Source organism: Hyaena hyaena, unplaced genomic scaffold, assembly GCF_003009895.1.
Source record: "Hyaena hyaena isolate Hyena2069 unplaced genomic scaffold, ASM300989v1 scaffold_370, whole genome shotgun sequence".
NCBI lineage: Eukaryota > Metazoa > Chordata > Mammalia > Carnivora > Hyaenidae > Hyaena > Hyaena hyaena.
In genome coordinates this window covers 964861-987249 of record NW_024081001.1, presented here as the reverse complement: position 1 = coordinate 987249, position 22389 = coordinate 964861, and positions in this window count along the sequence as shown.

Genomic DNA, 22389 nt, shown 5'->3' with positions numbered 1-22389 from the left:
GTTGTAGGAGGAGGGAGGGGCTAAATCGGTGAGGGGCATTAAGGAATCAACTCCTGAAATCATTGTTGTACCATGTGCTAACTAACTTGGATGTAAATTAAAAAAATATTTTAAATTGAATTTTAAAAAATGACCATTCATTTTATATTCTCATCAGCAGTAAAATCCCAGTTCTTCCATATCCTTTGACAGTACCCAGTGTGGTCAGACTTTTTAATGACCAACGATGCTGAGCATCTTTTCATGTGCTTATTGTATTTATTTCTACAGATCTAACCCAACTCCAATTATTTCTAAAAGACATTTGTTTAACTGGATCTTTTAGGAACATAAATAAATCATGTGTAAGCTATGATATTTTTCTCCTTTCAAAGATGCTGTCTTATTTCTGTTTTTTGCTGTGAACTTAAATAATAGTGGTGGCTTTGGGGCACCTGGGTGGCTGAGTCAGGTAAGCGTTCGACTTGATTTCAGCTCATGGTTCCTGAGTTTGAGCCCCGCACTGGGCTATGCGTGGAGAGCACAGAGCCTGCTTGGGATTCTCTTGGCCTCTCTCTCTGCCCTTCCCCTACATGTGTGCATGCATTCATGTAGGTGCGTGCTTTCTCTCAAAAGAAGTAAAATTTAAAAAATTTGTGGTATCTTTGTCTTTTCCCTTACTAACATAGTCAATTTCATGTCAAATGATAATATTGGCATTAGAATATTTAATTCTTTAATTACGCTTATTTTTATCAAAATTTGCTAAGATTTTTGTTAAGAAATTTACCTTTAAATTACATATTTTTCACAATTTTAAAATCATTATGTTTCTCTTTTTTCCTTTTTAGATATAAAAATGGAAACAAACACTATATACTAGTTTCTAAATATTTTTATGGACCTAGCCTTTTATAATGAGCATCTTCGCATGCATTTAATATCATTCTATAACATTACAATTAAAGGTTGCATAGTATTTTATTTTATAGGGGAGCTATAATTTGGTTAACCAGTCTTCTGTTATAAGACATATAGGTTATTAATACTTTCTCTTTTGCTTCTGTAAATCTTGTTGAGATAAATATTGTCATAAATGAAATCTTGGTGTTCATGTACACCTACTAATCTAAATTTTCTGGATTTGCAATGCTAGGTCAGAGTCTGAATATTCTTAAGGCTATAATATTACTATCAAATTTCTCTCAAAAAAGTTAGTAGCCATTTATAGTTTCCCAGGATTCTAATCTGTTCTTATAATTGACGGATGACCAGTGCTGCCTCCTGTGCTATAAACATTTGCCTCAGTGATTTTCATTTGCCTTTGATAACGTTTACCTACTTATTTATTTGTTTGTTTGTTTATTTATATTATTGTTTTTAACATTTATTTCTTTTCAAGAGAGAAAGAGAGAGACGGGGCATGAATGGGGGAGGGACAGAGTGAGACAGAGACAGAATCTGAAGCAGGCTCCAGGCTCTGAGCTGTCAGCACAGAGCCTGCTGTGGGGCTCCAACCCACGAACTGTGAGATCATGACCTGAGCCAAGTCGGACGCTCAACCTTCTGAGCCACCCAGGCGCTCCAACATTGCTCATTTTAAATGCGTATTTTACTTTTTGTTTTCCATTTTAGTGCTTTGCTTCCTTTGTTATATGTACAGTTGACCCTTATTACCTGTGGATTCTGTATTTGCAAACTAACTAAATTGATTTGTAACCTCGAAGTCCACATGCATGGTATTTTTGCAGTCATATGCAGACATGCACAGAGCAATGAAAAACTTGAGTGGTCTGATGTACATATTTCTGGCTCAGGTCAAACAAGAACATTCTGCTTTTTGTCTCGGCACTCTGTTGGTAAACAAGGGTACTTTGTGTGGTGGAGATTTCACTGTTTGAAATGACCCCTGAGCATAGTGAGTGCTCTCTGGTGTTCCTAAGTACAAGAGGATATGATGTGCCTCCCTGAGAAAATACTGTGTTAGATTTTGACAAAAACGCTTTGTTCAGATTATAGTGTTAGTGGCTGTGAGTTCAATTTAATGAATCAACAATATATGTTTGAAAGGTCTCTTTAAACAGAAATGAATAAAATAAGGTTATGTGTTGATCAATTGATAAAAATGTTGTGACCAGAAGCTCGCAGGAACCTAACCCTGTATTTGCCATAGGAGCAATGGCTCAGTATTTTCCAATTCAGTGTTTTTTGATGACTTTAGATACATACCCACTGTAAATAATGAGAATCGACTGTACTCTGTTTTCTATGGGTTTTCCCCTCAGTGATATAGAAGGTCTGCCATCAGCTCCTTAGCATCTTTGTCCCCTGCTGAGCATTTGTTTCCCAGAATCACTTGCCATCAGGGTTCCAGTTTTGATTCTACTGGTGAAAAGTAGTCACGTGGGATTAAGAAGTTAGAAGAGAAGGAGAAGACATTTCTTCCTCCACCACCAGGACCAGACAGTCACGTAGACAGATGGTGGTCTCCTGGTTTCTGGGTTACCTGAAGCCGGGAGCTGCTTCACAGTGAGATCTTGCATGATGCCTGCTCTGATGCTTTCCCAACAGGCCACCACCATGTTCCTGACCTACGCTTCCTTAAATCTTCCAATAATTCTGTAAGCACCAGCTCTGTGCTGTGTCCCTTATTTGAAATAGTAGTCTAGTTTTTGTTGTCTCGACTGAAGCCTGACTAATACAGTTTTGACACTGGAAGAGGTGTGCCTTCTCTCTAAAGGAAGAAGGAAGCACAGATATTTGATGACTGGACTGCTGGTATTTGTCAGATTCCATGTCCTCCTCTGCATCTTAAGCATCCAGCTAAGCAACATTTCTTGCTTTCCTTACACCTGGGTGGGCCTTGTGAACAGAACTCTTCCCCACCCTCTCCCTGACACCACGGACTGTGCCATGAGCAAGAAATAAGTTTTCCTGTGATACATCACTGAAATTGTGGGACTCTGTTTTAGCAGTTTGCCTACTCTAATACAAATGGTATTTTATTTTATTATTTTTTAAAGTTTATTTATTTATTTTGAGAGACAGAAAGAGCATACACATGCAGTCAGATGAGGGGCAGAGAGAGAGGGAGTGAGAGAGAATCCCAAGCAGGCTCTGAGATGTCAGCACAGATCCTGATGCAGGACTCAAACTCATAAAACATGAGATCATGACCTGAGCCAAAATCAAGAGTCGGCCACTTAACTCACTGAGTCACCTGGGCACCCCACAAATGCTCTTTTAAAATTGTATTAGTTCCTACTTTTTATATTTCTAAAAATATGCTTGACCCATAGTTCTATTATCACCAATGATAAGAATGAAACAGTATCTATAAATTCTCTCCTTAGTAAAATGAAAAACTTACTATATATATATTTTTATGTTTTATTTATTTCTGAGAGAGAGAGAAAGAGACAGCATCAACAGGGGAGGGTCAGAGAGAGAGGGAGATACAGAATCTGAAACAGGCTCCAGGCTCTGAGCTGTCAGCACAGAGCCCGACACGGGGCTCTAATCCACGAACTGTAAGATCATGGCCTGAGCCAAAGTTGGACACTTAACTGACTGAGCCCCAAAACTTACTATATTTTTGCTTCCATTTATTTTTACTCCTATCTCAGTTGGTAGAACCTGAAATTATATTGAGGTTATAATTAATTTTTTTGACATTTGCATTCTTTTAATATTTCCAATAATTATTTAGGCTTCATTCAACATGCAACGGGTCTTAATGCTCATCCTTTTACAACATGAATTAGCCTTTGTTGAATTTTTCTTTGTTATGTCTTCGTTTCTGTAAAAAGCCTTCTGGAACTTGTCTTAGGAAAGACATAGAGACAAGATACACTTTCAGAGTCCTTGAACTGCTGAGACTGTTTCTTTGTTGTTTTTATATAGGACTTGACTGAGTCCATAGTCTTGATTAACTACCTTAATCCCTCAAAACAGTAATAGTTGACATAGCTTCTTTTGGAATTTAATATGGTTTTATGGGAGAAGATTGAAGTTAGATGGGTTTTCTCCCTTTTTAGGTTACCATTCTCTCTCCCCCAAACGCTCTTAATATTTTTTTCCTGTAATCTTGATATTTACAAATACTATCACGTGTATCTATGGGTTAGTTTCTTGTTATTAACTTTGCTTGGTACTCAGTGAGTCCCTTTGAAATGATGAAACTTCAGCCAGAGTTTGTGCTAAGTGCTCTCTATGTGTTACCCTATGACAACACCGGGGGTGACACCTATTATCCCTCCCAATTTACAGATGATGAAATTGAGTTTCAAGGAAGATCCTCAGTTGAGGATCATAGAAGATCATCAACATAGTTGAGAAAGGAACTTAAGTCTACTTCACTGCAGAGTCTAATCTTTTAGCCACTCTACCATGCAATGTTTTTCAAGGGAAAGAAAGAACTCTTTCATTGTATAATTTCTTCAATTTTGCTTTGCTTCCTTGGTCCTGATTTTCCTTCAGAGACGAGACAACAGCTCATATGGCAGGTCTCTCTTGTGTAGCTCTTATATATGCTAGTTTTTATTGTGTCATCCTTTCATATTATCATAGAGTTTGTCAAACTTAAGACTCTTTGTATTTAGATTATGCTTCCTGCAGTGTTATGCCTGTTCTTTTCTCATACTAATGTGTTTACATTTTTTAAATGGGAGTTTTTGCTTTTCGTTTTCCCTGCCTCATCAGCCTCCTTTTCTATTTCTCTGCCTTTTAGCCAGCTTTCTGACATCTCAGTCCTTCCTCAGTTTAGTTGAAATCTTGGTTTACAGTCTGTTTTCTAGCGTTTTCTTCTGTTTCATGTATTAAATAGTGCCCGAGTACTCTATGCTGAGTACTGTGTCTCAGGATATTTTCATAGACCCCATGGTGGTTTTGTTGCCTTTAATGACCCCTGGGTAGTGGGAGGTCTGCCTGGTGCCCTTGGTTTCCCATAAACAATGGACATGGATGCTATTTGAATCCTCCCCTCAAATCATAAGAAGAAGGGATTGTCAAGATCAATGTATACTCCTGTTCAGAAGTACATCATTCTGGGAGGAAAATGGAAACAGTTGATGCAGAGGTGGGTCTGGGGAAAGGAAGGCAAGATTTCACTTTCATATCATCTCTTTTGTCACAGAGTCATGTTTGGACCTGTTCCCTCTCTACCTGCAGCTTTGCCTGGTAAGTTCACGATGCTGCTATCTTGGAAGAACTTGAGACACTGGTGTGGACAATGGTGGTGGTGGGACAGACCGTTGGTGGTAGGTCTGGTGGGCAAGTGGTGGTGGTTGCTGAGCCCCTGTTTCACACTCTTAGGGAGGATGGGAGCCATGCCTAACACATAACAGAAGAGTAGCACCAGGACCCCAAGTGCACAGAATGTCGTTCCCTTCAGGAATGGCTCAACCGAGATAGGCGCACACAGGTCCAGAACAGTCAGTAATAGCTCTGCAGGAACTCCCCGCCAGCAGTTAACAGGGTGATACCATGACCTCTAGGACCTTGAGCTCATGCCACATAAGTCCCGGCCCCACCCCCTGGGACTCCCGTTTCTAGTAAGTCACTCTTCCTTCCTCCACACGACACATGCCCATCTGGCCACAGGATACTGTTGAGCTATCAGATGAAGTTAATTGAAGTTGGAGGTGTGCAACTCTCCACCTCCACTTCTTCATGTCTTTATTAGCAACATAGTTATCTGTGAGGAATGCAGACACTTCCCGGTCTAGAATGGAATTAACACCTCACTTTCTCTCTCTTCTTTCATTCTCTGTTTCATTCCCTCTCTCATCTGTTAGATGCTTACTTGATTTAACCATTCTTTATCAGTCTTGCATATGGCAGTTGTGTTGATAGTGAAGATGGCGGCACCAATGCCCTTGCTCCAGATGTAAGAACCCTTGGTCTGATATTGGCAGCTGCAGTGTGGGCAGCAACACCAGCACTGGACATCTTTTGTTTGCCTTTCCAGATCCACTCTCCATCTTTTCCCAGCCTGCTCTGTATCCTGGGATGCGGACCCATATGGTCTACCTCAGTGGTGGACTGAAGCCTGCAGGAGCTGATGATGTACATCTCTTCCTAACTCCATAGTTGGTGACCATAGGAGGAATATTTATACCTCAGAAATTGGCAAACACTACACAGAGACATACACACCTATCTCAAAGCTTGTTGTTAAATATTTATTTACCAGCACAGCACTGGGGCTGTGTCAGTATACCAATGGATCCCCACTGCCCTCTGGCTTCTGGTTGGGTTTGGCTATCAGGAGGGCACTGAAGGGATGGAAGGGCAGAAAAGGGAGTGTGGTCAGAATATCCATTCTTCTGGCTCCATCCCTAACATGTTCCCACAGATTGGCTGCCTCCCTTTACAAACATTTCAGCTACTGTCAGGCACACGCTGTATGTGTCCCTCCTTTCTGGAGACCAGACACTCCTTCCCCTCCCTTCTTCTGGCCTGTGTTGTGTTCTGACTTGATTGGGGCCGATGGTGCAGGTGAAGAAAGAATTCACCAGGGCAGAACAAAGGAGATAGAAACTTACTGAATACAGTGTAGGGGAGCAGTAGGCAGGACAGCAAAGGAGAGACTACCTGCTGCAAAGCGATGGTGAGGGGCTATATATATAGGATAGAGTGAGGAAGTATGGAATTTTCCCTTTTTTGGTAACTGTGCCTGGTTGTAAGTATCCCATGGGTTAGTTAGGGCCAATGGCTATTTCAAGGTGAGTCATTTAATCAGACTGTTTGCATTCAGCCCAGTGGTCACTGCGGGATCTTTTGCCGTGCTCAAGTTTCCATTGCTCAAGCCTATTGCCTAAAAGCTCCTCTCCAAGGCCTCTGAGTGATGGCTCCCTCAGACTCTATCTACACCAGTAGTCCCTTCGTGGTTCTCTTGTCTAACAATGAATTTGGGTGTGTGCCACTTGGTTCCTTCCATGACCCTGACTGACACAAAACCTAACCACATTCAGTCACGTAGGACTACTTACTAGTTTCCTGAGTGAGTTTCCTTGGTCTTGCTTCGTTCCAACACCAGTGGTTTTCAAACTCTTTATAGAAAGAGTTTCATTCTTCAAATGAAATCTTGTCTGAAAACTCAATGTATATATTAGATAAAGACTCTTAAGTGGAGTAGGAGCTAAAGGGTACCTGCTCCCCATGCCCCACCCCCCACCTTCCTCACTCGTCATGGATGTACATCACTGCAACCTCCAAGGACCCAAGAAACACAATTTTAACACCATATTCCTAGAAGATAGAGACCATGACTTGTATTTCCCAGGGCACCTGGAGAGATGTGGGTAAACTACAGGCATATTTTCAAGCTGCCATTTATAGAGTACTTACTTTATGCCAGGCTCTAGTCTACATGCTCTCCATTGATTTGTTCACTTAATCTTCCCAGCAACCCTAGTGAGTGGGAATGGAGGTGAGCGCCTCCATCACTTGCACTGTACAAACGACGCATCTAAAGCACAGGGTGGTTAATTAAACTCACTCAGGGGAACCTGGCTAGTGTAGCTAGACAGGTCAGCCACAGAGCCGCTCCCCGAAAGAGGTTTTGGGCAATTAAATGAGGAGCATGTGAGCTCAGGTGTTAGAGAAACCTCACAGCAACCCAACTGAGGAATCCGCACTGCCCTGTGGAGTTTCTTGCTGGCTTCACACAACCTCCATCGCTGACAGCTCAGTTCCAGGTGGAGAGTCCCTGATGTAGAAGGATCGTGCCGATGCGCTGGAAATGTGGCTGATGAGGAGTTTTAGCCTTCAGCTGGCAATGTGTTTATGTGTGGAAGTAATCAATGAAACAATAAAGGGGCTTCTTTTTCTCTTTTTTCTTTTTAATGTTTATTTATTTTTGAGAGAGAGAGAGAGACAGAGTGGAAGCAGGGGAGGAGCAGAGAGAGAGAGGGAGACACAGAATCTGAAGCAGGCTCCAGGCTCTGAGCTGTCAGCACAGAGCCTGATGTGGGGCTTGAACTCATGAATGGTAAGATTATGACCTGAGCCAAAGCGGGACGCTTAACTGATTGAGCCACCCAGCCCCCCCCCCCCCTTTTTAATAAAGCTTTAAAAACTCCAATTGTGGGATTAATTGCTCCAACCTGGCCTCTGGCTGGTCTTTTGCCCCAGTTCAGATGCAGGAAGACAAGTCCAAGCTTTCCAGGCTGCTGTGGGCATGGGGAGAGCTCTTCCCGAGGACAGTACAAGTCTGGGGCCCTTGAATCCCACTCCTCTGGGGACTGAACCATCAGTACCTGGAAAGTTCTGTTTCTGGGAGTTGGATAGCTCCTCTGATCAGAAATGTTAAAAAACAAAATAATGGAAGCCAAGCAAACCGCACACCAACATGGGGGTTGTGTAGAAGTCCCTACTACATCAGTAGTGATGTCAAATGTCTTTTTGAAGAACTTTATCCAGTTCCCAGTTAGGAGCCCTCAAAGATGTGAAGAAATCAAGAATATCTGAATAACACACAACACAGTGAAGAAGTCAAGAATATCTGAATTATACACAACCCCACTTCCTTCACCTACTTCTCCTTAACTCAGCTACAAAAATAAACTCATTAGAATTTTTGGGAGAAGTCAATGGGGTGAGGCTTGGCTTTTAGTAAAGAGCAGAAGTGAATGATTACTTCAGGTGAGGAAGGAAAGCACAGTCTCTCATACCCTAAATATCTGGAATTCTAGAGCCCAGCCTGTGCATTTCCTAGCCCCAGGGCCGGCTACACAAAATGGAAATGAGGGGTCTCTGACTTAAAATTGTTCAGAATTTCAAGACAGCAGCAGCGGAATTTCCAAGTAAGTGCAGGCCTTTGGAGTGAGGAGCCCTGTGGCCAGCCATTGACGTGGGCTTGGCCTGGGAGCAATGGCCCACATTTGAGTGCTGGGAGGATGGGAAGGTAAGCCTCCCATTCTACCAACGGATGCCCGAGAAAGCAGCAATCATGTGTGCCGAGTCTCCCCAAGGACAGCTGGGGTCAAGCCACTACTCTCAGTACTCCCTTCCTTCATCTTGTGTTTAGAATAAGAATCCCAGTCTCCAGCCATGAGCCCGTGTTTGCGTCATTATTAGATGAGACCCACTTTCTGGAATAAAGAGGAAAGGATTGTTCTATGTCAGAGGATTGTCACTGTTTAAAATATATCCTTTATGTTCTAGAGCAGTTAGATTCACAGCAGATCTGAGGGGAGGTACAGAGATTTCCTACTTACGCCTGCTCCACACCTGCACGGACTCCCCGACTATCAACACTGCTAGGCGGAGTGGTACCTGTGTTAGCCTTGATGATCCTACACTGACCCAAACCTGTCACCCATGGTCCGTAGTTTACATTAACGTCACTTAGGTGTTGCACATTCTATGGGTTTGGACAAATGAATTTTGTCGCGTATCCACCACACAGAATGGTTTCACTGCCCTAAAAGCCCTCTGTGCTCTGTCTATTCATCCCTCCTTCCTTCTGACGATCCTTCACCTTTCCTTGGTGCCATGGACACCTCTGTTGGTCTGGTGTAGTCTTTGGGCATCTTCCCCAAATGAGACTTTTTTAATACATAAAATATAACAATAATTAAAATACAAAGGGAGCCATACAATAAATCAAGTTATGAAAATATTAAAAAACAAAATGGGCACCTGGGTGGCTCAGTTGGTCAAGTGTCCGAATTCAGCTCAGGTCGTGACCTCGTGATTTGTGAGTTGTAGCCCTGTGTTGGGCTCTGTGCTGACAGCTCAGAGCCTGGAGCCTGCTTCGGATTCTGTGTCCCTCTCTAGCTCTGCCCCTCCTCTGCTCACACTCTGTGTGTGTGTCTCACTCTCAAAAATAAACATTAAAAAATTAAAAAAAGAAAACAAAATCATGTCGGTAATGTATTTGCTTCTTTATTAGCACACGAAATTACTATGTCTAGCAGCGACTCTAACACCTATAATTTTACAATAGTGATGATAAGCCTAAATGGTATTTTGAAATATCTGCAGCAACTCTAATGTGCAATGAAAACATTGGTGATGGAATTACAGATACTGCTAATACTACTGTGATTTTGTCCATTTATTTTTGGCCCATATTCATAAGGGAAGGAAATGCCGGATCTCAGAGAGAGAACAATGAAAATAAAGATGTGACTGTTTTTTCCACCCAAGCTTACATGCCCCATGTTGGTTATTAAGGTCTCACCTCTCAGGTCCTCATCCACCTGCCAGAGTCAGCTCTGTGATGCTGGGGCTCTGCATACCACGTTTCTCCCTGACTGCCAGCTCCCTGTTACATGGGCGTTGGCCAAGGAGCAAACAAGATGGAAACTGGAAGGCTGGAGGAGGGAGACTGTGATTAGGGTTTGCTCGCTGTCCCTGCCAGCGTCATCCAACAGCAGTGTTCCTGCCCAGCAGCAGCACGTGACTCCAGCAGTGGTCCTTCCACTTGTTTCCAGACTCTCAGAATCAGCCTCAGGGTCTCCCCTCAGAGATAGCACCAGCGGATGCTCTCTTCTTGTCTACGAAAACAAAGTGCCAACAGCGGAGTGGCTTAAAACAACAGAGATTCATCCTCTTACAGTTCTGGGGGCCACAAGTCAGAGACCAAGTTGTCCTCAGGGCTGTGCTCCCTCCGACAGCTCCAGGGGGCAATCCTTCCTTGCCTCTTCTGGCATTGCCGGCAATCGCTGGCTTTCCTTGGCTCATAGGTACATCACTCCAGTCACACGGTGTTTGTCTGCAGAGGCAGTGAAAAAGGAGGGGGCTGGTAGGAGGTGGAGCCAATCACAATTTTGAAGACTCCATAACAATGTGAAAAAGTGCTCGTGACTTAATTTTAAGGGATAAAAAGAATTCCTTATACACCACGATGATTTCAGCTACCTTAGATGGGGGTCAACCTAGAGATAGAGATGGGGGTGACCCCTGGGTCTGGGGTAGGGTGGAAAAGAACATGGCAGCTGGGCATCCCCATAGCGAAAAAAAGCTTCAGTGCTCTTTCACCCACTAATCCCACTTCTAGGAAGCTCTCCTAGGAAAATCATCCATAAGAAGTAATGTCTAACCCCCCGACTCTTCCCAGCCTGTCTGGCCTGTGGTTGCAGACGTGAGTCCATTAACGTTGATGTCTGTAGTCCTTGGATTCCTGGCCCCATGCATAACTGAATGACCGGAAGCCCCGGTCTCAGAGCCCCACAGTCAGCTCATAGGGTCCCCTGCAAGCGTCTCACACGTGCTAAGGACCAGATCTATTTCCGTTCTGCCCCATCTTTCTTGTGGAAGTTCTCAGCCTGTAAGCCATGAGCCGGGGGGTGGGGGAGCGGTGGGGGTAGGACACTCTGCTTCTGCCCCGGCTGCTCCGCCCACAGGAAAAGGCCGCATCCGGGCCATTTTCCAGGCACCCCAAGCTCTGCTGAGATCCCCTCGCCTCCCTGACTTACAGCCCCCGTGTTTTTCATACCTGAACCAGGGAGTGACTGTGCTTTGCCTCAAGTCTCCTAAACATTTCATCCAAAAGGCACTTTCTGTTCCAGCCTGTTCACCCCATCTTGACAAAAGATCGGAACCAGTGCCCCTGGCCAGCTGTGGAAGAAACACCATGTTTTCCATTTTTGTCTCCCCATCTTCCCCCACCCCGCCCCTGGAATCCAGAAGAAGCCCACCTCTCATGGCTGTCATGTCATGCAGAGAGGTGCCTGAAAAATTCCCAGCACCTGTTCTTCATGCTTCCATAAGGCCCCTGCACTCTGAGGACTGTACTAACATGTCCATCATAACGTTAGGTGAGATTGTGAAGAGCCGGCAGCAATCTAAAAGAGCCCTGGTAGAGAGGTGACTTGGTAAATGATGTGGTGTCACCTCTCGTCAGATAGATGGAGCTGGTCACAATTTTGAGGGCTCCATAACAACATAAGAAAGGGCTCGCGACTTAATTTTAAGGGATAAAAAGAATACTTGATACACTACTAGGATTTCAGCTACCTAGAAGATGACATATACCAAAGCAATGAGGAGGAAAAAAACCTAAACAAATGAAAATTGGGTCAACCTGGAGTGTTAATAGTGTAGGTACATGTTCCCCCTCTACTTGGCATTCCTTTAGTTTATCTATAATGTCATTTATTTAAGAAAAATAACAGCTGTGGTGCCCGGGGGGCTCAGTCGGTTGAGCATCGGACTTCCGCTCAGGTCATGATCTCGAGGTTCATGAATTCAAGCCCCATGTCGGGCTCTGTACTGACAGCTCGGAGCCTGGTGCCTGCTTCAGATTCTGTGTCTCCCTCTCTACCCTTCTCCTGATTGCATTCTCTCTCTTTCTCAAAAATAAAATAAAACATTTAAAAAATTTAAAAAAAATAACAGCTGTTATGAAAAACGATGAAAGTGTCGGATCCTGCTTTGAGATCTTCTCTGCACACAACTTCCAGTGCATCTGAGCTCCAGGAGAGGTCTTGGCCTTACTGGAGATATGGCTTGACTGGGAGCATTTCCAGCTTGAAAGTCTAGAAGCAGCCCAAAGGCCTTTCTTTTCTGTAGTGGCAACATGCAATCTTAAGAAGATTAACACCCAGGGGCGCCTGAGGGGCTCAGTCTGTTGAGCATCCACTTCGGTTCAGGTCATGATCTCATGGCTCTTGAGTTCGAGCCGTGCTTTGTGCCCTGTGCTGACAGTTCAAAGCCAGGAGCCTGCTTCGGATTCTGTGTCTCCTCTCTCTGCCCCTACTCAGCTCGTGCTCTGTCTGTCTCTTTCTCAAAAACAAATAAACATTGAAAAAAATTTTTTTAAAATAACAACATCTAAATATGGAGTGTTGGGAACCAATCAGAACATGGGCATCTTGATAACTGCCTCCTTCAAAACCACCTCAGTCATCCTGCAACTTGAGGTCTAGAAGAGAAAGCAGTCTGGTCGATTGTGAAGAGATTAGAGCTCTTTTGTTGGAGCGGACACCCATCCGCCATGTAAGTCTAGTGCTCCTTCCGCATCGGCATCGGCTGGGGAAATCTGATCCACACTCAGGCTGGTGAAGATGTGGATCAGCTCGCCCCTTTGGGTTTGCCTTCATGTCTGCGTTTTCCTGTTTGCATGGCCCTTTGGATTCCCGATTCACTCTAAACTGCTCCCCCTAGCGCTGTGCCTTGCTTTCCGTGGAGGAGCGGGTGATTCTGCTCCTCTATCCCCACCCAAGACCGTAGGGAGGGTGTGGGGGGCCACACTGGTCTGAGTTCGAGAAGGCCAAATCTCACCCACCTGGAGCCTAATTCCTGAACCTGGGGCCCTGGACTCCATATGCATACATATATGATTGCCTGTCATTTCAGTGTCCTTGGCTTGGCATTTTGGCTCACCTGCCTTGCCCTGCCTGTTGGGTTCCCTGCGCCGGCCTCTGAACTCTGTATCCCCTACCTTTTATAATTACCCCTTGGCTGCAAATACTACACTGGGGGTGGGAACTCCCCGGCTGAACTCTCTGTCACCCTCCTGGCCTAAGGATCCTGATGGGACCCATGGGCAGGGACAAGCCTCTGTTGCTCCCTTGGTGAAACAGGAAGCAGAATACCTGCTCTGTAAGTCTTACTGAAATTCTGTAGCATTCAACTGGTTCGTGCGAAGTTGTTTGAATACTTTGCAAGCAAGTACAAATTCTTGCTGCTTTTTAAAGGAACTACTAATGTACTTTGGACACTGGGCTTTTAGGAAGGATTTTTTCCCCCCAGAGACTCAGGCACAATGAGTCTCTTGCTGAGGGTAGGGGCCTGGAATGAGGGGACCTGGATTCAAGACCTGGTTCTGCCTCATTCCAGGCCAGTGACTCAGGCCTCACATTTCCTCATCTATTGAATGGGAATAACAATAACATCTGCCTCACAAGGTTGTTCTGAGCGTCAAACGAGGTGCTGTGAAAGTGTTTCAAAAAGGCGGTTGCCTTAATTATTAGCGCTGGGTACCCAATTATTGTGTTAATTACAGGGGAGCGTAGGCGGGGGTGAAAAGGACACGGAAGATTCGGCCCGGCCCACAAAAATCTTAGGCACAAAAAAGACCGTGCCGGCTTGTGCAGGGAAGGGGTTAAAGTTAAGGGTTCACATCAAAGAGTCCTCTTTGGAGGAACTGACACAGGCGGGCCCCCACCTTGACACTGGGTAGGGACCTCCGTCCTGCTCCTGTGCCTGAGATCCTGAGTGGAGAGTCGGAGGAGAGCTCTGCCCGCAAACACGCAGGCTTGAAGTCTAAGAAGCCGGCTCCACCTGCGGGGGCCAGCCAACCGCGATCGTCCTCGCAGGAGGATCTCCTGGGAGAGGCATCCTGGGAGAAGTCACCGCTTCCCGGCGCTATGCCCTTGACTGCACGCATCGCTTGTCGCGGGGGAGAGCCCGGTGCCCCAGCCTCACACTGTGGGAGGGGCCGCGGGAGGAGAGGGGGCCGGCGGGGCAGCCCCTCGCCAGCCACAGTCCCCGCCAACCGCAGGGAGGCGGCAAGGCGCGGGCAGCAGCCCCGCCTGGAAGTCTTCGCGGTGTGACCAGAACCGGCAGGTGCAGTTCTGTGGGTCGGGGACAGTGCTCCTGCCTTGTTTCAAGGACTTGAATTCCCGAGCCCCATGCGACCGCCTGCACTTGTTTTCTCACCTGTAATAAATAGGTTGTTAAATTGCCACGAAAAATATAGTAAAGAACTTGCTAATTATTCAATAAATAGTAGCTGCGGTCGCTCTCGCCAGTCAGCAGCACTGCTGTATCATCTGCCGAGGCTGAGTCAGCCCGGCCCAACGGGCGCCAACCCGCAGGCGCGGCCGAGGCTCTCTAGCTCCACCGTCTGGCGGGGGCCTGCAATAGCCTCGCTCGCTGCCCTCGAAACCTGGGGCCTGGGGGCCAGGGATGGGAATTGGGGGGTGGCTTTCCTGGCACAATTCTTGCATGCTTTTCCCCCCACCCCCGCCCCCGGGCTCGCTCTCTCCATGCTACGCTTGGATCCATCCAAGAACTGGAGTTCCGCCGCTTTCCTTGCCCAGCGCCAGGCCTGCAGGCACTTGCTGGGTCCGAAACTAGACAGCTTACCTCCCTGGTTGTCACTTCCTGCATTTCAGGGATCCCCAGGAGGGGAGGGACTACTCACCTGGGGGCAATTGGAACGTGGTGGGGGCATTTTGATCGCACAACAGGGAGCCCTACTGGCATGTAGTAGGGTTGGCCAGTGATGCTAGACACCCTGTAAAGTGTGGGGCTGGTCTTGCCCAATAATGATCTTGCAGGACTTTCAAACCTCTTGTAGGACGTTCCTGTAAGTGAAAGGTCTTTGATTATTAATGAACTGAGCTATGATCTAACTCCATGTTGTGTAGAAACAAAACCTTTTAACTGCAAGACTTCATAAAGGCATTTAACTATTGTGGTAAGAATACACATCATAAAATGTACCATTTTAACTATTTTTAAGTGCACAGTTCTGTGATAGTAAGTACATTCACAGCATTGTACAGTTGTCCCTACTATCTATTTCCAGAACGTTTTCATTACCCCAGAGATGGTACCCATTAAGCAGTGGCTCCTTATTTCCCTCAGTCCTTTGTAACCCAAACTTTCTGTCTCTCTAAATTTGTTTATTGTGAGTACCCCATAGAAGTGGAATCATATAGTATCTGTCCTTTGCTGCACCAAGAACTTTACCAGGAGTTGCTCCTCATATTGGAAAATTGCCATCACCAGTGACAAAGCCATGCGTGGTATTTGAATCATCAATGAAATGCAAGCATCTGACATGACCGCAAGCCTCTGACACTTTAATGTTCCCTAATATAATTATGTCCCACATTTGCATAGTGAAATACATACTATCATATTGTACTTTGCATTCCTTTTTATTTCCAAGGTACAGCATTATTTTTCTTAAAAAATTATATAATGGTAGCTAAAATAAGATCTTAATTTCATTTTGGGTTAGTCAAGAGGGCGTTATAAAATAGTTATTATAAAATAAGGGCATTGGGCCCAGCAAGGCCGAGAATCAGGCCTTCTCTCCTGGAGTCACTGGACTGTAGACGACCAGGTGTGAGGGGACATTTCTCTGGAAGCAAAGTGCCTGTGAGCAACTCTGGACACTCCCTGTGCTTACTTAAGACCTCAGGCGGCCAGCCCGCCCCCAAACAGGGAAGTCCTCAAACCCATAAACTCTTTGTCTCTTGGGTCACCACTACTGACTACCGTGATCTCCCCCAGGCAGCCATGCAGGGAATTTTGCTCCTGGCTTCAATGCTGGCCATGGTAATCACCACGACTCCTAGATTTAGTGATGGGCACGGGCCTCCACAGCCAATTGCAATCAGACTCTAGGCAGGCCCGTGAAAGTCAAGCTGTATTTTCTGCATTCAACAAAATGATCGGTTCCAACGTAGGTCGACCTGGGCCTCTCCTGAGTCAGAATTTGGGGCCCTGCTATATTCACATCCTGGTTTCAGACTCACCTCCGTCGGGCTGGGATTATATTCAGATATTGGATTTCTTCAAAATAAAAAGCCAGAAATAGCGTAGGTTCTGTCTCTTAACCAACTGCTCCTTTAATATTCACTTCCTTAGATTAGCCCCAAAGTCTTTCTTGAGGGTGCATAGTATCACAAGACTTTAACTGGACAGAAATGGGTCTCTATAATCAATTATAGAAATTATAATTATATAAATTTGTGTGTGTGTGTGTGTAATGTGCAGGCTTGGAGTTTGTCTGCTGTTGTACTGTGAGAATATAATGTGACACCTGGGTCATATTACATCTCTCTACTCTGCGATTCCTTCACTCAAATGCCTTCTAGCACCTGGCTGGTGCCACACAGCCGAATAAGGTCCTTAGCCTCTGGAGTTTGAAGGTTTCCGTGAGAGAAAGAGAGACTGACTGGCACAGAAAACACGCAGATGCAGTGTGCTGGATGTTTCCTCAGAAGAGGGAGGGAGTGGTCACACTGGCTGAACGAAAAGGTCTGGGAAGGCTGCTCAGAGGAAGGGGCATGGGGTCATTTACACACACAGACGCACCCACACCTGTCAATCTATGGAGCTCTTTAACAAATACTCAGCTGAACTCGCTGTGAAAGCTTTGTGTCATGAAACATGAAAAAGACAGTTTGAGGCCAAGAAATGTCAAGGGCTGAGCACCTACTGCGAATAGATCTAAGCCAGTTGGGGTGCTTGCAATTGTGAGGTCTTTTTGGTAGAGATTAGTAGCTTCAAAAGTCGCAGCTAAGTGAGGGTTACAGGGGTTCTTCCTTTAATCTTGCTGTCAAGTGGTATGCACCCAGCAAGACATGTAACCCACTGCGATCTGTGACACAGATCAGTGTCTATTAGTAAGGAGCACAGAATCATATTATCTATTTAACTTGTAAATTTGATGAAGTTTCTACTCTCTGTCCCTGCCTACATTGGAATAAGTACTTTGATGAAGTTTATGGACTGGAATGCTATTTGGGTGACCTGTTTAAATGTTTCAACCAATGTTCTAGCTGGATGAGGGGACAGAATCCCTGCTAATGGCCACTCCACAAGGTCTAGGCTTCCTGGGTGGTCAAATTCTTACTTCCTGTGAACAGCAAAGGTGAAGGTGTCTATCCAGTATGTATAAGCAATCTATGTATCTTTTTTTTTTTTTTTAAGAGAGAGAGGGTGCAAATGAGCAAAAGGCAGAGAGAGAGAATGAGAAAATCCCAGGAGGGGCAGAGGAAGAGAGAGAGAGGGAGGTGAAGGGGAGAGAGAGAGAGAAAGAAGTGGGTCCTGTGTTTAGCCAAAGTGGGGCACGAGCTCACCCAGTGTGGGACTCGAACTCATGAACCCTGAGATCATGACCTAAGCCGAAGTCAGATGCTTAACCACTGAGCCACCCAGGTGCCCCTAATCTATGTATCTTGACTACAATATATTTCTTCAGTTAAAATTATTTTCTAACATCACTATGCTAGTTAATAAGTGCTCTAGTGCAGAGGGAAATTTAAGAAACTTAGTTGCAGTAGCTGCCTGGGTGCATGGGCTGCTGATTCTTGCACATGGTAACTGATCGCAGCTGGAGGGTACATTCACGACTAAGGGTGCTTCCAATGTTAACTTACTGCCTCTAGGATGTAGAAGAAAACCAGCGAATACGTACACATGTATATATTACATTTTTCATGATAAAATATTTTAAAGTAAGAAAATTAGCTCTCAAATCATAAAAGGGCCTGGTTAAACTTCAGAAGAGCAACTGCCCAAAGGAGAACTGAGTTGTGATGTACCCACGAGATATGAACTCTACCCCTCTCTAATTGTTAGAGATGATGCATTTGAAGTTATAGGTAAACACTGGTGAATGTGAATAGGTAAACATATGGACACACTGATTTTTTTTTTTTACCTTTTTTAGAATAATTTTTAAATGTTTATTTTTGAGAGAGAGAGAGAGAGAGAGAGAGAGAGAGAGAGGTAGTATAAGTAAGGGAGGGGCAGAGAGAGGGAGACAGAGGATCCGAAGTCAGCTCTGTGCTGTCAGCACAGAACCTGATGTGGAGCTCGAACTCATGAACCCAGAGATCATGACCTGAGCTGTAGTTGGACACTTAAACAACTGAGCCACCCAGGCACCCTGATTTTTTTTGCCTTTTTATTTAAAAATAATCATAGGGGCACCTGGGTGGGTCAGTCGGTTAAGCGCCTGACTCTTGATCTCGGCTGAGGGCATGATCTCACGGTTTGTGGGCTCGAGCCCCACATGGGGGTCTGTGTCATCAGTGCAGGGCCTGCTTGGGATTCTGTCTCTTCTCTCTGTCCCTCCCCCGCTTGTGCACACATGTGCTCTCTCTCGAAAAAAAAAAAAAAAACAAAAAAAAACAAAAAAACAACCCAACTTAAAAATAATTATAGATTCACAGAGAGTGGCAAAGATAGTATAGAGAGGTATCTTCACCCAATTTCCTCCAGTAGTTTCATTTTTTAAAGTTAATTATTTTTATCTATTTATTTTAAAGTTTTATTTATTGAAGTAATCTCTACACCCCCTGTGGGGTTTGAACTCACGACCTCAAGGTCAAGACTCACACGCTCCTCTGACTGAGCCAGCCAGGTGCCCTTGAAGTTGATTATTTTTTAAATTTTCTTTGAGATCAAATACACATCACATAAATGTTGGCCATATTTGGGTGTATAGTTCAGTAGTGCTAGGTACATTCCCATAGTTATGCAGCCTATCTCCACAGCTCTTTTCATCTTGCAAAACTGAAACTCTGTATCCATTAAAAACCAATGCCCTAATTCCCTACCCCCAGGGATACCCCCACTGCCATTCTACTTTCTGTCTTTATGAATTTGTCTTCCCTAGGGTGCCTCATGTGAATAAATCATTGTGTGGGACTCCAGTGGTTACATCTTATATGGGAATAGTACAGTATGAAAATCAGGGACATTGGTGCAATGGGTTTATATCATTGTGGGCCGTTTTAGCATGTGTTGATTCCTGTAAACACTATCAGAATCAAGATCTAGAATGTTTCCACCACCATAACGGAATATCATGGGACCCAGTATCTCTCTTTCTGCTCTCTCATATCCCTCCCCACCGTCCCTCCACACCATACGCAACCTTTGGCAACCAGCAATCTCTTCTATCTCTACAATTTTGTCATTTTGAGAATGCTATATACTAGCATACACAGTGTGAGATTTTTTTGTCTCACACTGTAATTATAATAACCAAGATACTGTTCTAGTTTGTGGAGCAAGTTCAGTTTTTTTAAAATTAATTAATTTATTCTGCAAGAGAAAGAATGAGACAGAGAGAGAGAGAGAGAGAGAGAGAGAGAGAGAGAGAAAGCACAGAGGGGGCAGAGAGAGAAGGAGAGAGAGGGAATCCCAAGCAAGCTGTGCACTGTCAGCACAGAGCCTGACTTGGGGCTTGAACTCACGAACTGTGAGATCATGACCTGAGCCGAAACTAAGAGTCAATTGCTTAACCTGCTGAGCCACCCAGGCTTCCCTTGCCCTGTTATCTTTTTTTTTTTTTTTTTTTTTTAAGACAAGTTCAGTTGTTTTTAAGGCTGCTCTGGTCCATAGCAATATACCCAGGCCATGAACACCTCAGGGGTTGGCTTCTTGAATTCCACATGATATGGCTGTAGTCATCCACACAATTCATTGCTTTGGCTGTGTCTGGCTCTTTAAATGTAAACTCAAAAACACCAAAGAGGTTCAAGCAGAGTCCTGTTACCCAGCCCTGTTGGTCTTTATTTATTTTAAAAAAATTATTTTAATGTTTTATTTATTTCTGAGAGAGAGAGAGAGAGAGAGAGCGAGAGCAGGGGAGGGTCAGAGAGAAAGGGAGATACAGAATCTAAAGCAGGCCTCAGGCTCTGAGCTGTCACAGAGCCTGATGCGGGGCTCGAACTCATGAACCGAGAGATCATGACCTGAGCTGAAGTTGGACACTTAAACAACTGAGCCACCCAGGTACCCCAGTTGGTCTTTAAAAAAAGAGTCTTGTCTGCTCTGATGTTCGCAGGTGTGAGGCTTTGAACGAGTGCCTGGAGCCAGAGACTGACAAAGACTCTCCTGGACCAAACCTTAGTCAGATTCTTCTGAGCCCTTTTCTGGACCAGACCTCAACTTCAGCCTGGGATTTGAACAAACACTACCGTAGTTTCTAACAGCTCAAGGCCACATCCTTAGGACAACCCTAGTCCCCCTTAAAATCTGAGAAAAATTAAAGCCTGAGAAAACTCAAGACTGGACCCCCAAATTTACTGTTTGTTGTAGTCAAGACTTGAAGATAGGGCTCCATTTCCCAGCCTCTGGAGGGGATAAGGGCCAGTTAGCAAACCCAGATTCCAATCTCCTTCCTGCTTTCTGTAACTTTTTATTTCTCTGGCTCTACGGAGTACCTCCCTACCCCCTTCTCGATCCCCTCATTCTCCCTTTAAAACACCTAGTCACCAGGGCGCCTGGGTGGATCAGTCAGTTGAACATCCGACTTCAGCCCAGGCCATGATCTTGGGGTCCATGAGTTCGAGCCCCACGTTGGGCTCTGTGCTGACAGCTCAGAGTCTGGATCCTGCTTCGGATTCTGTCCGCCTCTCTCTGTGCCCCGCCCCTGCTCATGCTCTCTCTCTCTCAAAAAAAAGAAAAAAGAAAAAAAAAACCCCACCCAGTCACCTCTGTGCAAATAAAGATTCACTTAAGCTTGGTTCCTGCTGCACATTTCCATACTGCAGTATATGATTGATGAAAATCTGTCCTTACCTCTTCAGTCAGGTGTGTTTCTCCTGACAGCACAGAGAGATTGTTCACCTTGTCCACCTCTTTTCAAGCACCATTTCTTTAAACAAAAATCAGTGAGAGCAGCACAAAGTGTCAGGCAGATCCTGGTCACCTGTCAGTCATTTGATACGTTGCAAAAGTGATCAGCAGTAAGAGTTGTCTCTAAAAACTGCTTAAATCCCCGAGTAAGACTTTATGAGAAACCATTCAATCCGAAGACATGCTGGTGTGGGTTTTAAAAAACATGACGCTCCGCCCCCCCCCAATAATTCAGCCATCATTTTGGCTGCCATTAAAAAACTTTTTTTAATGTTTATTTATGTTTGAGGGGGAGGGTACAGAGAGAAAGGGAGACACAGAATCTGAAACAGGCTCCAGGCTCTGAGCTGTCAGCACAGAGCCCGATGTGGTGCTCCAACTCACGGACTGCGAGATCATGACCTGAGTCAAAGTTGGATGCTGAACCAACTGAGCCACTCAGTCTCCCCTTGGCTGCCATTTTGAAAATGGAGTCAACTGTAGTATTATTAGTTGGTCCTAGGAGATTTCTTTATCTTGGGAGGTAATGAGGGTATAGAATTAGGCAAGATAGGCCTAAATAATTCTGGAGGGAACAAGCATGGTCCTGACCCTTTCTACCATAGGTGACTAGAGCGGCTCTAAAACGGCATCAGAATCATCTTGGGGGTTGGTTAGAAACTCGTAGGTTCTTCAGATTCTGATTCTGTAGGGCTGGTGGGGCCTGACTGCTTGTCAATAGGTAATGGTCTGATAGCCGTTTCCCTTCTTTCCAAGATGATTTATTTGGGGCATAAAGTCTTGGGGCTCCCCACAGGTGCTTTCTGGGAGGCTCTTAGCTAAACTGGGCGAGGCTCCACTTTGCTTCTGATCCCTATCCGTCGCCTCCTGGCTGCCAGTGGAGGGTGGACATGGGCAGGATGCTCTTGGCTGTCGGACCTCTACATCTGCAGGGTTTTTACTCTGAGGAAATAGAGGTTTACTTCTAGAACAAAAACAACTCCGCCTTGAATGTTAGACACGACTGTGTATTCTTTGGCCTGCTGATACGGGCTGAATTGTATCCCTCCAGAGCAGATATGTTGGAATCCTAGCCTTTTTAGAATGGAAAGTAATCAGTTAGAGTAGGTCATTAGTGTGGAC